At 50.8% G+C, this 15,716-nt stretch overlaps 1 pseudogene; it reads left to right on the top strand.

Annotated features, from left to right (window-relative positions):
• The first annotated feature begins 7,685 nt into the window (after positions 1–7,685).
• The window catches only part of LOC141371995 (acrosin-like), a 32,637-nt pseudogene continuing 24,606 nt past the window's right edge, over positions 7,686–15,716 (top strand).

Below are 15,716 nucleotides of genomic sequence, written 5' to 3'. Positions count from 1 at the left end.
AGCTCCAGTGCTCGGTACACAGCAGGGACCCCAGATCCTCTGCTGAATGAAGGAGGAAGGAGGGAGGGCTGGAGGGAGGGGGAAAGGGGGAGGGAGGGTTGGAGGTGGGGAATGAATGAGGGAGAGAAGGAATGAGGGAGGGAATAAAGCCACAGAAGCTGGGTCCATAAATCAGGAGTCCTTATTTGGGGTGAGGTCCGAGGGCATCACAGCCCGCCCGGGCCCTCGGTGGTGGCTCAGGGCAGGTCCCTCTGTCCTCCCAGTGCTGACCTTCCTTCTCCTTGGACCCGCTGTCATCCTGGATCCTCTCCCCCTCCTCCTCAAACAAATCTCAATGTTCCCAGGGGCAGGGTGGCAGGAGGGTTGGGTCTAAGGAGGGGCTTCCCAGATCCTGTGGCCCGGATGACACCAGGACAGTAGCTGCAGGGCATTCTATCATGAGAACTGGGACCGTGGATCCCATTCATCTCCTTGGGCATTAGTGTTGTTCCATTCCCTGCTCTCTCCAGCACCGCTGTGATGAACACTCCTGACAATACGTGTATGAAAAACCGAGCCAGAGTTTACGAGGTTGAGTCCAAGGCTGAGGATGGGTGCCCCTGTGGCCTGGGATGGGTGCTGCTCACTGTTCTCCCAGACAGGGGTGCCTGTCACCATAATCTCCAGGGAAGCTCTACTTCCTCACGTTCTCCCCAAGGCTGCTGGTCCCCAGACCAGACACCTGCCAGTCTCAGGGTGACCAGTCAGTGCTGCCTCCATAGGGTTTCCTTTGCCAGATTCCTTCCCCAGGAGCTCCTGCATCTCTGACACATATTCCCTGCATGCCTATCCTTCCGCCTTGCACTTATATGTGTTTGGACTCCATCCCTGTGGAACCCAGTGACTTGGAACGTGGTTTGGACTAGAGTCAGGTTAAACCTTTCTCTCGCCTTAGGTTGTGAGCAATGCTTTTGCCCTTTGCGGTGTGTCTTCCAGCTTTCTGCATTTCCCTTGTTTCTGTGTGGGTCACAGGAGGAACCAGCCCTGTCCTGTCTGGGGTCAGGCTGTGGTGTCCCAGCAGGACCAGGGGTCTCGGTCCCGAGACTGTGCCCACCATTCCCTTTAGAAATTGTAATCTATGTAATCTATGATTACATCTGATGTGTAATCCATCGGGGATGTCAATATCAAATAAGGGAAATTTTATGACCAATAAACACAGAAGAAAATGAGTCCCCTTCGAAAATAGGGGGGCAGACACAAAGGCCCCTATTGTGTGATTCCAATTACAGAAACATCAGGAATAGGTAAAGGAACAGAGAGAGAAAGCAGTTTAGGGGTTTCCATGGTCTGGGCTGTAGGAGAAACAGGCAAGGAAGGCTTCTGGTTCGGGGTTTCCTTTGGGGAATGAGATATTCTGCGGCAATGTTCTGGGGTGTGGTGGCACAACGTTGGGCTTGTACTTAATGCTCATGACGTGTTCAATTGAAAACAAGTAATTTTATTTAAAACAAATAATACACAGTATATAGGACATGGAAGGATAAAATGACAGTTTATATGTACCAGAGAGAAAGAACACAGGGGGAGGGGATGAAACACTGGGGCAGGGTCTCGGGTTCTGGAGATGGAAATAAGGGTAATTGTACAAGGACCTCTCCCTGCAGGGCTGTGGGCTCTGAATGTGTCTGTGGGAGCCCTGCAGGAGTAGGAGTAGGGGCAGGGGTTAGGATAGGGGCAGGAGCAGGGGCAGGATCTGGGTCTGAGGCAGGGGCAGGGGCTGGGGTGTGGTAAGGGGGAGTGGCAGGAACTGTAGCAGGGGCAGGGGCTGGGGCAGGAGGTGGTGCCAGTTCTTCCTGGACAGCGCCAGGCTCTCCATGGGCAAGTGCCAGGTCACCTGCCGGCTCCTGGTCTCCTCCTGAAGTCACTCCAGGCACCACCCCTCCCTCCAGGTCCGGCTCTAGCTCCTCAGGTGGTGGAGCAGCTGTGAGAGGAGAAAAGCTCACCCCTGTGCCTGCTCTCTTTGGGCCTTTGCAGAGGCAGAGCCCAGCCCAGGGCCTCCCAGAGAAGCCACAGCCGGGAAGGACCCCTCACGGGGATGTCTCCCCAACTGCAGTCCACCTGCTGTGTGCTCTGTGCCCAGTCATTGCTCCTGGCCCCACACCAGCCTCTGGGGGCTCCTCCCTGTGGGGCCAGCACCGACCTGTCCCCACACACCACAAACACCTAGCCCCAGGCTTCTCACCCTCGGCCTTGGCCTCCATGGGCTCCGGCTCCTGGACCACTGTTCGGTGGATGAACACCTGGAACAGTGGTCTGCGTGGTGTAGGATGTCTTGCCCGGCAATCCACAGCACCTGTTTCTCGTGATGCTTGTGGGGTCAAACCCTCTGTCAGGGAGGAAGGCATGTCCGCCAGCTGCCTCTCCATGTCCTCCGTGGCCTTCTGCAAAGACAGGGACCGGTAGCCAGCCCCGAGGCATCAGAGCCCTGCCTGGCCATCCGCACTGTCCTCCTGCCCAGTCCCCCTGCTGCTCCCAGATCAGACACAGACCTGTGCATGCACAGCCCTGCATCTGGAATGCAGTGACCCATCGCTGCATGGTTATCGGGATAAACCTTGGGTAGAAGTGGCAGCACCCGCACACACCATCCCACACGGCCAGCCTTGACCTTGAACATGACCTGCCGAATGGGTATCTGACCCCCATCAGCCTGCTCCTGCTCGGGGTGGCCCCACCCTGCATGACCCCTCTTTACACACACATACACACACACGCACACACACACACAGACACACACCCCCATCCACACACGTGCACCTACACACACACACACACACGCACACACACACACAGGGAGGGCACCTGGGGCTACACAGGTCATCAGAGCGAGTGGAGCTGGGTGGCTGGCCTTGGGCCTCCTGCTGTCACCTTTCTGTCCTAATGGCCAAATGGCCAGAGGCGGTGGGGAGCCCTGACATGAAATCCCCAGCGGGGAGCAGCATATGCAGGGTACGCTTTCTTCTGCCTGAAGCCTCCAGACCTCTGAAAGCAGCATGTGAGCATCTTGGTTTGAGGATCTCCAATGAAATGAGCTGGGCAGGGGGCTGTCTGTGCAAGGTGGGTGCCTGGTTACCAGGGTTCCAAATTCTCTTGGGCTCTGTTGTCAGGGAACTGAGGTCACCACTGCCTCGGGTCCCCTTACCCAACTTCCTCCTCACACAGGAGCACCCCGAGTGCCCCCCTCCCCGGGCTTCTCAATGCTCACCCTCCCCCCATGCCCCATCTATACAGTGACACCCACACAGCCCACCCACAGCCCCCGGGAGGCCTGGGTGCATCCGGTGTCCTTGCTGTGAGGACACAGACCTGGGTTCAGACCGGACTCCTGTGCGTGCCCAGGGCTATGAACCTGGACAGACCCTGTTCCTCTCAGGGCCTCCCCAGGCTCCCCATCTGCACATCGGGGTATTCTGGCTTCTACTTCTAGGGAAGCGATCAGGGGTAGGACCTCTACACATGTTCCATACGTGCCTTCACAGGAGGCTGGTGCATACTTGGCAATGCAAGGATGAGCCAGGACCTGGGCTTGGCATGGAACAGAGCTCAGAGGGGCTTGAGTCTGCTTTGGGGTCCAGGCAAAACCACCCCCTCCTGACTGTGTCCCAGCCCCCGTGGGAAGGTAGTAATGAACTGATTCTGACCTTGTCCCCTGGTGACGCAGAATGCCAGGGGCTCCCATTAGTGTTAGGCTCAGGTCCCAGTGCCTCGTCTGTGCCCGTGTGCTGGGAAGTCCCCACAGCGGCCCCTTACACCCCTGAATCCTGGTCACACATCCCTGTGGAATCCCCTCCCTTCCAGGGTGGATGGCCTATGGGACGGCGCTCTCAGGAATGGAATGGAACAAAATGCCGGGATGTCATTGCCAAGCTGATGGAGGAAAATCTATGACTTCTGGTTCCCTGTGTCCTATGTTCATTCTCTGTCTCCTTCTCTGTCTCTGTGTCTGTGTCTCTCACAGGAGCAGGATCTGTGGGTTCCAAGGGTGATGTGAGAAAGCTCAGAAGCCTCCCTTGTCCCCATTTCCCTCTCTGGTCCTGGTGCTCCATTCCTTCCTAAGGCCTCCTCACCCAGACCAGAGCAGTGATTCTAGATCCTGTTCCAAATGCGGACCCTGAGGCTGCAACAAGGAGGGCCCTGACCTTGGTCTCCAGACTGGTGGCCCAGTGCTCTGCCACGTTGTGCATACACAGCTCCTCAGCTCCCCAAGCCAGAAGTCTGTCCTCTGCTGAGAAGGACCTCGAGGGATTACAAAGCATTTTCCCAGCACTGGGAGCACAGTGGGTCAGGGATGGAGATCCAAGGCCACAGGCTCTTTCTACAAGCCTGTGGGAACCTTGGGACACTGCATCTCTGCAGCCCAAGTGACAGAAGAATAACCTGAGGCCTTTTGGGCTGTAGCCCCTCTGGACTTTGGGGTGGGTATCTCTTCCTACTCCCAAGTGCCCAGGGTGGTGGTGGACACAGGAACCCAGACCCTGTCTTCTCCCAGCGCCCTGGCAACCCCCTGGGCCCCTTGGGGAACACTGACCATCAGCCTGGCCTGTCTCCCCTCCCCATGCTCTGGATCTGGTTCCTTGCCAGGAGTCCTGATGCCCTGCCCCATGGCCCAGCCGTCTCCAACCTCTTTCTTCTTTCCCCCTTTTCCTCCACCTCACTCCCTGGGTGTCCTCCCCTTCAGACCCCCAGCTGGGCAGTCGGAGTGGTGTGTGTGTGTGTGTGTGTGTGGGTGTGTGTGCAGGTGCACATGCCTCTACGTGCCTGGGGATGCCCAAGTTCATGTCCCCACATGGGACGGGTTGGGTAGCTATCCCCGAGGATCTGAGGGGCTCTCACCCCCAAAGCGAACCTCATGGGAGTGTTGGGGCTGGCCTAGGAATGGAGAGCAGCCCTGCTCCTTGGGCTCTGCACCCCTCAGTTGTCCTGGGCCAGTCCCTGCCTCTCTTGACCCAGGTTCCCAACTGTCCCTGAGGGTTGGACATGGAAACGCTTGAACGTGGCCATTCCTCCAGGGGTAGGTGGGGGACAGGTGCACCAGACACACAGGCCTACCCACCGAGAGGGCCAGCCTGGTGTATCATGGCCAGGTGTGCAAAGGATACCTGCACACAGCACCTGTACGTTGAACCAGCCCTGCGGCGCATGTACACGAGACCCATGGCTCTGCACCTGACTGGTCCCCCACATTCCCTCACCACAGCTGACTGCTCTGTGGCCCCAAAGTCCGCTGGGCCCCGCAATCACGCCCACCCTGGGCGGCAGGCCTTAGGGTGCAAGGCCAGGTGCCTAGGACATCTGAGGCGCACAGGTCACTGAATACCCCCCACCCAGCTGGCCTGCAATGCAGACTCCCTTTCAGGGTCCAGCTAAGTGCAGGGCTGGGCCAGAGGACCTGGAGGCATCCGTGGAGGCCGACTCAGGAGAGGGAGAAGATCAGTCCGCCCCTTCCCCTTCTCCTCTCCTCCTTCTGACTTGTCTTCCTGGCAGGACCTGGGACGGACGTCCAGCCTGTCCCTGGCTGCAGCCGTGGCTGGGTTCAGAGGGGCGGTAAGAAGGCTGGGGAGGAGGGGACCACCAGCAGGATGCCCGTGTGTAAAGGGGGTCGTTACTGTAATGAGGGACCCTGTGGGCATTCAGGGATTTCAGCACTTTTTATACATGAGCAGTGGCGCCAGGACTCCGCCCCTGCCCCATCCTTCACTCTCCGCAAGGCCCTGCATCCTGCCCAGCCCAGTCCTGATCCACAGCCAGTCTTCCCTCTGGCCCCAGGAAATCCAGGGGCTCTGGGGGCTGCAAAATCATTACAAGCTGGAAATGAGACATCCCTTTGGGGCCTGGTTCCAGGTCCTGCAACCCCACAGTGAAGAGAGGTAAGACCAGGCAGGAGCTGGAAGAGGGCAGAGGGGACTCTCCCTGGGGGCCATGGCTCCCTGGTCAGTGCAGACCCTGCTGTGTGCTGGCCCCTAAGGCACCCAGATTCCAGCTCCCAGGCAGGCTCTGGGAGGGAGACCAGAGTGTGGTTCCTGCTAGCTCAGACGTGTCACTCTGTCCTGTAGCTACAGCCTGTCGCACCAGCTGGACTCCCCTCCTAGTCGGCCAGCTCACCATCAGGGTCAAGATCAGGCCATCATGAAGGGCAGGGGCCAGTGTGTGGCTGGTCAGGCAGGGGAGGGCTCGCTCTGGTCTCAGGGAGTCTCAGGCTGGGCTAGCAGGGGCTCTGGAGTGCCGGCCTTCCAGATTCTCTGCTGAACAGCCCTGGGTTAGGGTGAGGGTTAGGGTTAGGTTGAGGGTGAGGGTGAGTTTTAGGGTTAGGGTTAGGTTTTAGGGTTAGGGTTTAGGGTGAGGGTGAGGGGTGAGGGTGAGGGTGAGGGTTAGGGGTAGGGGTTAGGGGTCCGGATTAGGTTTAGGGTTAGGATTATTGAACGGGTTAGGGTTAGGGTATGGGTTAGGGTTAGGGTTTAGAGTGAGGGTGAGGGGTGAGGGTGAGGGTTAGTGGTAGGGGTAGGAGTTAGGGGTAGGGGTTAGTGTTAGGTTTAGGAGATGATGGCTCTTGATACTCAGGTAAAGATATATAAGACCTACTGGATATTCAGTTGACGGGCATGTGACCTCCTGAAAGTTATGTGAGCTGAGAAAGTGCGACATTCAGTTAGAAAGTTAGTAGGAGAATAAAGCTCATTTGACAATTTGAAAACCCATAACACTCAGGAAGAAGCTATGAGGTGTCCTGACACGCTGGCAGGCAAGGGACAACCTCTTGATGCTCAGATGGTCTGGTGGAGAACTTACACACAGGGAGAGGAGGGAACACTGCCCTTCATGCAGGTGGAGGTGTGACCTCCTCACACTCCTACAGGTAGGTGAAACTTCTTAACATGCAGGTATGTGAGGTAAGCATTTGTCATCCTCCCGTCAGTGAGATGCCATCTCCTGACAATCAGAAAAATGAAACCTCATGATATTCAGGTTATTGTGGTGAGAATTCCTGACCCTCCGGTATAGGAGACACATTTTCCTCCATGTAGGTCCCAGGGAGGAGACCTGGAGACACTCAGGTAGGAAACACCAGACCCTGTGATAGTCAGCAGTGAATAGAAAGGTGGGCTTTGTAGTCCTAAATTAGAGAAATTCAAAGTGGCTCTTTGAAAAGTGTGCTGATAGTATGTACTTGGAAGAGGGAAAGACAATTTGCCCTACACAGGGTTAAGGATCGATTAATCTGGTGAGCCCGACACCCTGTGACCTTTGACATGCTGCATCATCTTGACACAGAGGGACAGAGCTGCCCCTCAACCCATGATTTGGAACAGGAACTGTGGTTGCAGCTTGCATTAGGGGCAGACCGTGACACTGCACAAAACTGGATCCTCAGATAATACGGAACCACGAAGCGTAACTGGGAATGAAGATCCTGGCCTTGGGACAGAGGGAGGGGGCTGCACATGAGCCCCTATCACCCGACGGGTGCAGAGGAGCCTGTAGAGAAAGCTGGGATCTTGTTTCAGCCTGAACCGGTTAAGGTAAAGGGCTCCTGCCTGGCCTGACTATTGGGGGGGGTGAGGGGAGGAGGTAGCCATGCTGATTGGTCAGGAGGCCACAGAGCGTTGTGAGGTCACTGGGCTTCCAGGCCAGGCTGGGGGAGGAGTATGATAGAGATGCTGCCAACTGCCATTTTGCTGGTCTTGCAGTGTCTGTGGTTGCCAAAGATAACGCCACGTGTGAATATGTGTCAGGGACACCTCCGGGGGGTGGAAAGAGTTTCTTCTGAATAGCAAGCCCCAACCAGACTCCCTCTGTCCAGGGCTAGGAAGGAGGCCAAGCTTGGGCCTTAGTAGTCCCCGGGGTCTCACGGGTGTGACCCACATCCCCAACTCAGACCATCCTTGCTCCCAGCTTCATCAGCCAAGAGACCCCAGGGCTGACCCCGGGCTCCTATGCCTCCCGTGGCACAGATGCTGGGGTCCTTCCCTCACCTAGAGACTTACCTCACTGTCTCTTGCACATCAAGTCCCAATATTTAGAAACCCCTTTCTTCCCAGAGATACTGAGGTGCCCCACCTGTGGCTGACCCCAAAGACCCTAGGGTATTGTCATGGCATTCTTCTAGGGTTCCGCCTCCACCTTAGACTCTGAGAGTCCCCGAGGTACCCCCAAACTCTTGTGGCCTCTCCCCAGTTCCCAGAACTTCCACCCCTGGACCCCCGCTCCTCCCCACACCTGGGATCACTGGACCTGCCTTGGCTACTCTCCCTCTTCCTGCCACCATCCAAACCCACACTGCAGCCCCAAGACCCCTGTGGCTATTTCCTGAGTCTCCCACCCAGAATTGGCTCTAAAGACCTCAAGCCATTACACCTCTCTCTCTCCACCTCTAGACTCCCCCTTTGCCTCGGGATCCCCCAAATTTCTAGGGCCCTTATCATCGGTCCTTCTTCCTATCGCACCTTCTTTCCTCGCCTTGCGGCTACACACACAAGACCCCAGAGCTCATACTCCTCAAAACCTGTTCCTGAGGTCTGCAGCTTCCTACTTCCCTGCCGCCCTGACAGCGCCTCTCCTCAGCAGCTCCCCCTCAGACCCTCCACACTCCCGGTTGCCTCACTTTGCCCAACCCCATAGCCCTGATTCCCCCATCATGCAGGTGCGAGGACAGGCTGTGCCTCTTCTTGGTTTGAACCGTGCCCCTGGTCTCTGCCCAGTGCCTCCTGTGGGTTGCGGTTCAGGCAGAACCCACCGGGAAGTGGCCGTATCGTCGGAGAGCAGGATGCGACAATCGGGGCCTGGCCCTGGATGGTCAGCCTCCAGGTATTCATGACCCATAATAACCGAAGGTACCATGCGTGCAGAGGCACCTTGCTGAACTCCCCTTGGCTGCTTACCGATGCCCACTGTTTCCTCTCCAAAAAGTACGTGTGGGAGCGCATGGAGGGATGTCTTCAGAAAGGCTCTTCCCAGAATGGGACATTCTCCAGGGCTCTCTGTGCGCAGTCTCCCCGGGGCTCTGGGTCTTGTGGCAACCAGACCACGAGTGGGTGGGCCCAGGCCCTTGCTGAGGGAGGGCTCTGAGGATCATGGTCACCAGAGGTTTCTGTCGAGCCTGTCCTTTCTGAGGATGACCTGGCTTGCCTCTGTGCCCACAGAAAAGTATATGACTGGAGACTGATTTTTGGAATAAGGGAAATTGTGTATGGGAACAATAAGCCAGCGAAGCCGCCTCAACAGGAGAGATATGTCGAGAAAATCATCATTCTTGAGAAATACATCCCCAGTTTAGAGCACAATGACATCGCTCTCATGATGATCACCCCTCCCGTTCCCTGTGGGCAATTCATCGGAACGGGCTGCCGGCCCCAATTTAGGGCGGGCCCACCTGGAGTTCCCCAGGCCTGCTGGGTGGCTGGCTGGGGATTCTTGAAAGAGAAGGGTGAGTATGGGAGGGGCTCTCACAGGGGTAGGGGCACTCCTGGTCATTCCCTCAGTGGTCTCTGAAGTGCAGGGGCCATATGTGGTGCCTAGTGGTGATGTCCACCAGAATGCGGGGCCCTGTCCCCTTTTAGAGCAGGAGAAACTGACAGCCGAGTCCCCTGTCCACAACCTCACCACTGATGTCTCTTGTGGTCGCCGGGTGGAAGGGTGCATGCAGCCCCAGGGGAACCTGGACATTTTTCGAATGGGGTATGGGCTGTGGCTCTATCTGGGGCCTGGAACCCCAGTTGCTACCTTCTGGAAATGGGGGATTGTCCCCTGAAACGGCATTTGGAGAAGAGCTCGAGATGGGGTTTTGTGGTTGTGGGCCAACTCCTCTCCTCTCTGGACATCCATTTCCCCATCTGTGAGGGGAAGGGCCATGTCACGTGGTCTCTGAGCTCTGAGACCGCAGAGCCCAGCCCTCTAGACCTCAGTGAACCTCTGCTCCCCAACCTCGCTGGTCACAATGCGAGAATCCCCCCTCCCCATCCGAGTGACTTCGTTTTCCCTGGAAAGAGGGGACAGGGTTCTTGGCAGGCCAGCAGTGGGCAGCAAGGGTTTGACGAGTAGGTTAGGCCTTTCAGCTTTCCACAGATGACCACATGGACATTTTACCCAGTCACATTGGGGATGAGAAGAGAGACTGAAAGCTCTTCTGTCCGTTGATAATGGAAAACTGAGGGCTCCTAATTCCTGAAATACTTTACCTGTATTAAATATTTTCATTATTTCAAAAATATTGTTGGATATAAATTTGTGCTTAATATAATGCAAAATATTATGGTTTAGAGAAGAAAGAATAAAAAATGTTCACTAGCCCCATCAGGAATACAAGGATGTTCCAGGGTCATGCTCTCTTACATTAGAAGTACACACTGGTACCAGACTCTGGCCCTATCTCACTGTGACAAGGTGGTCTTCATCCCCTTTGTCTTTTAAACGTGGGATGACTCATATGTGATATAAGACCAAATAAATCTCAAATACTTAACTCTGTATTCTTTTCACATAAATCACTTAAGCAATATGATGATAACATAGCCACCTAAGAAATACTCCCAATTGAGAAAATGCATGTCAGATGCACAATAGAATTCACACTACATAATCATCAAACTGAAATGTATCTCTTTAAATAGTAATTGCATATTTTCCTATTCAATATAAGTTCTGGGAAACTCACCAAAGCACTCTAATTCCTTTCTTTATTTTTAATTTAATTTTATTATGTTAGTCACCATATATTACATCATTAGTTTTTGATGTAGTGTTCCATGATTCATTGTTTGTGTATAACACCCAGTGCTCCATGCAGTAGGTGCCCTCCTTAATACCCTCCACCGGGCTAAGCCATCCCCCCATCCCCTCCCCTCTAAAACCCTGTTTGTTTCTCAGAGTCTATAGTCTCTCGTGGTTCATCTCTCCCTCCGATTTCCCCACCTTCATTTTTCCCTTCCTTCTCCTAATGTCCTCCATATTATTCCTTATGTTCCACAAATTAGTGAAACCATATGATAGTTGACTTTCTCTGCTTGACTTATTTCACTTAGCATAATCTCCTCCAGTCCCATCCATGTGGATGTAATAGTTGGGTATTCATCCTTTCTGAAGGCTCAGTAATATTCCATTGTATATATGGACCACATCTTTATCCATTCATCTGTTGAAAGGCATCTTGGTTTTTTCCACAGTTTGGCTATTACGGACATTGTTGCTATGAACTTTAGGGCCCTTCTTTTCATTACATCTGTGTCATTGGGGTAAATACCCAGGAGTGCAATTGCTGGGTCATAGGGTAGCTCTATTTTTAATTTTTTGAGAACCTCCACACTGTTTTCCAAAGCGGCTGTACCAACTTGCATTTCTACCAACAGTGTAAGAGGGTTCCCCTTTCTCCACAACCTCTCCGACATTTGTTGTTTCTTGCCTTGTCCATTTTTGCCATTCTAACTGGTGTAAGGTGGTATCTCAATGTGGTTTTGATTTGAATTTCCCTGATGGCTAATGATGATGAACATTTTTTCATGTGTCTGTTAACCATTTGTATGTCTTCTTTGGAGAAGTGTCTGTTCATATCTTCTGCCCACTTTTTGACTTGATTATTTTTTATGGGTGTTGAGTTTGAGAAGTTCTTTATAGATCTTGGATACCAGCCCTTTATCTATAGTCATTTGCAAATTTCTTTTCACTTACCTCAGAGGACTCAGCAGATTAAACACCTATCTGATAGTTGAGTGATTGTTACTGTGAAGATTCTTTTCCCTCCACCAAGACATGTCTCTGAAACTAAAGAAGATATTTCCTACTATATACAGCAACCACATATCCAGCCCAATGCAATCACATCACTGTTCATGGCTGACTTCTGCCCAGTGGAGGGTAGACTCCCAACCTTACTTAACAAATGCCTGTTTTTCTACCACACGAGACACAGTTTGAATCCACACATTTGGGTGTCTGAACCAAAAAGCCATACCAAGGGAAAGTCAGGAGATCACTTTAGATACAGATGGCCCTTTAAATTCACACAAATAATGACAATATAGACATGGAACAGTATCTGTTTTCCTTTGATCAAGTCCTAGGAAGGGAGTAAAAGCAGATGTGTCATGAGGAGAACAGATTAGATAAATCAGTATATCTGATGACATTCTTTCAGGCATACTAAAACCTTGCTGACACATCTGTCCCTTGAATCTTGGACAAAACATCAAGATGGTGGGCTAGAATGTGCCAGCCCTCATTTCCCACTGACACTCCACAAAGCACAACATATGGACAAACATAGTTTTGTCAGAACTCCAGAAACCAGCTACAAAGTGCAAAAGCCACGTGAATCCTTAACCAAGAAAAAGTCCTTACTCAAAATGTTGGGAAATATTGTGGAATTGTGCCTCCCCTTGCCATAACCCCAGCTGGAGCAGTGTGATTTAGTCAGGAGGACACTTCTAATTCTCAGTTCATCGTTTAGACAAAAGAAGAACATACATGGGCGCCTGGGTGGCTCAGTCGGTTGAGCGACTGCCTTCGGCTCAGGTCATGATCCTGGAGTCCCGGGATCGAGTCCCGCGTCGGGCTCCCTGCTCAGCGGGGAGTCTGCTTCTCCCTCTGACCCTCCCCCCTCTCGTGTGCTCTCTCTCTCTCACTCTCTCAAATAAATAAAATCTTTAAAAAAAAAAAAGAAGAAGAACATACTTGCTTATAAAGTACTGACTTGTGGAGGGATCTCCATATGATTTCTGTCTGTCCCTGGCTCAGAACAGTGATGGGGAAAGTGGCATAGTTGGAAGGCCTCTGATGGCAGGGACAGTTGCAGTGGATCATTAAAGCAACAGTGAGCTACAATTTGTGGGGAAGCAAGACATTAACAAAGAGACATTTAACACAAATCCAAGGCTTCTAGAAAAAAAAAATGCAGGGATGAGAGTCTAAGGAAATTTAAAAGTGCCTTGTGTGTGGAGAACTTGACCAAAACACACAGAAGTCCACCTTTACTTCTTTTATAAGATTTGAAAAACCAAACCTGAAAATTATTATAAATACTTATTAATGGGCCCACACATACAAAAATCTCATCTATGATATCAGTAACATAATGTGTTGTAGAAATCATTTTTTTGTAATCCACATGTGTTGTGGACTGAATTGGGTCCCCTCTTAATTCATATGTTGAAATCCTAACCTCTAATATATTATAGTGTCTGTATTTGGAAATAGTACTTCCAATAGGCAATTAAGTCAACATGGATCATATGGGTCACCTTCGTACAATATACGTGATTTCATATAAGTGGAGTTTAAGATACAGACACTTTTAGAGTTACAGCCATGTAAAGACAGACAGAGAAGATGGATGTCTACAAGCCAAGGAAAGGGTTCCCAACAAAATTCAACTCTGCCAACCCCTTGACGTACATCTTGTAGCCTCTAGAAAAGTGAGAAAATTAACTATTATTAATTACAACCCAGATTGCGATACTTTGATATGGCAGCCCCAGCAAACAAATACACTATGGTAATGACAAACAAAGTATCAATAAACTACAGACAAAAGGAAATAGGAGGTAAATAAAAGCATCCCATTATTTAAAAATCAACAAAATAAAGGCATTAAAAGTAATGAGGGACAACAATGGCTATAACAAGAAAACACTTAACAAAAAGATATTGAGTCATTTTCCCACCAGTAATCCTATTAAATGTCCCATTCAAAAGATACAGATTGACAGAATGGAATGGATTTAAAAAGAGAAAATAACTATGCTGCCTACAGAATACTCTCCTTAATTTTAAGGACAGACGTTGATAGTTTGTTAATGAAACGATAAAAAAAAGACTGTGCTGAAGTAGTAACCGATTGAGATCAGTGGCATTTATACTAATTCCACACAAAAATAAAACTGTAAGAAAGGAAAAGGACACATAACAATAATAATGACACTTCACAATTATAAATATATGTATACCAAAACCCAGAGATATTAAATATACATAGAAATTTTGGCATAATTTCTAAGGGAACATGGAACATTTTCCAAGATAGACCTTATATAACACCAATAAACATTTATTAACATTTTAAGAAGGGTAAAGTCATACAAACTAGCTTTCCTTATCATAATGAGATAAAATTAAAAATTTAATTTTGCTGAAGCAAATTTAAGATTGCTGAAGCACATCTGGGAAATCAAGAATATACGTGAAAATTTAATTACATACTCATAAACAACAAACTGGTCGAAGAATTAAACACAAGGGAAATTATAAATTATCCTGACAAAAATGAAAATAACACAATGTACCAAAATTTATTAGATATAGGAAAGGCAATGTTAAGAGGCAATTTAGAGTTCTAAAAGCTCACTTTAAAAAAGACTGCCAACTTAAGGCTCTATGGAGATGGCAGAGTGGGAGGATCCTGAACTCACTTAGTCCCAGAGACACACAAGATAACAAACACATCCATGCAACTACCTCTGAAAACAACCCAAGGATTGTCAGAACAAACTCTCTAGTTACTCATAGAGAGGAGGCCACATAAAAAATGTCAGGAGAAACCGAGATGCAGTTGGAACCCAAACCCTTCATGAGACTAACCACAAGCAGGAGCTACACTACAAACATGGAGAAGAGAGAGAATCAGAACCCATGGCAAGCGCCTCAAGGATGGGTCACCCATATCAGGATCATTGGTCCCTGTAATATATGGCTTTGGAAAAGAGTGGGGCTTAACTTTCTGAATTTTTACAATCAGCTGGGAATAACTTGGTATTTTAAAAGTTAGCAGGCTTAACTCTGAAAGATCATGAGGGCAAGAAGAAACTGAGTCCCTGTCCCTAAAGTGCTAGCATAAGAGCATATGAACAGCATTTTGAGCAGCACCTGGGACATAGTAAAGGACATTTGTTGACCACTTCCAGAACACGCTTGGGTGTATGTGTGTGTGTGTGTGGGGGATCTATAGGAGACTTCTCCAAGAACAAAAGAGGTGACCGGTGCCATTTCCTCCCAGATCCCAAGCCAAGATAGCAGCACATGTGCAGGAACAAGTGTAAACACTCTTCACCTATCTAGGGAGCACCATGAACTTCACCCCCACATTCTCCTGCAGATCCACACTACCCAACCCCTCCCATTACACAGGTGTCCATCCAAAGCATCTCCTGCCACAAAACACACTGCCTACAGCCCCATCAGTGAGATGTGACACTCCGAAATGACTCTTGCCCTGGGGAGAGGGAAAGATACACATGAACAAGCGTATGTCCACAGTCCCAGCAGCCAAATATTGGCTAGTAGTACAGAAAATGTGGACTGCCAATCGGTGCAAGGGCAGCCCTAGCAGGTATGACTGCTATTACTGCCCACTTTGGGAGCCTCAAGGCACACGGCAAGGATATCATCCTTCAAGTAGCCCCTGACATGAGCTTAGGGCAGGCATTTTGCTGACTGCTGTCACCTTCCAACTTCTAGCACATGTTGGAGCAGGCTGGTCCCTTCACAGCACAGGGTTAAAAACCTTATTGGTGTAACAAGCACAGTGGTCAATTGCAGCCAAATGGACTGAAGGAAACTCTAGTCAGTCATGATAGTAAAGTGCACACAATCCACATAGAGACCTCCTTAGAGTACCTGGTTCTTCTGAACCGGGGCATTGTGCTGCTGGACACCACAGGACCTCTTCTTCCAAAAGCCATGACTGTTAAGGT

The sequence above is a fragment of the Callorhinus ursinus genome, unplaced genomic scaffold, assembly GCF_003265705.2.
Source record: "Callorhinus ursinus isolate GAN/ISIS: 27379988/994484 unplaced genomic scaffold, GSC_fseal_2.0 scaffold223, whole genome shotgun sequence".
Taxonomy (NCBI): domain Eukaryota; kingdom Metazoa; phylum Chordata; class Mammalia; order Carnivora; family Otariidae; genus Callorhinus; species Callorhinus ursinus.
This window is presented reverse-complemented; position numbering and strand designations above follow the sequence as displayed.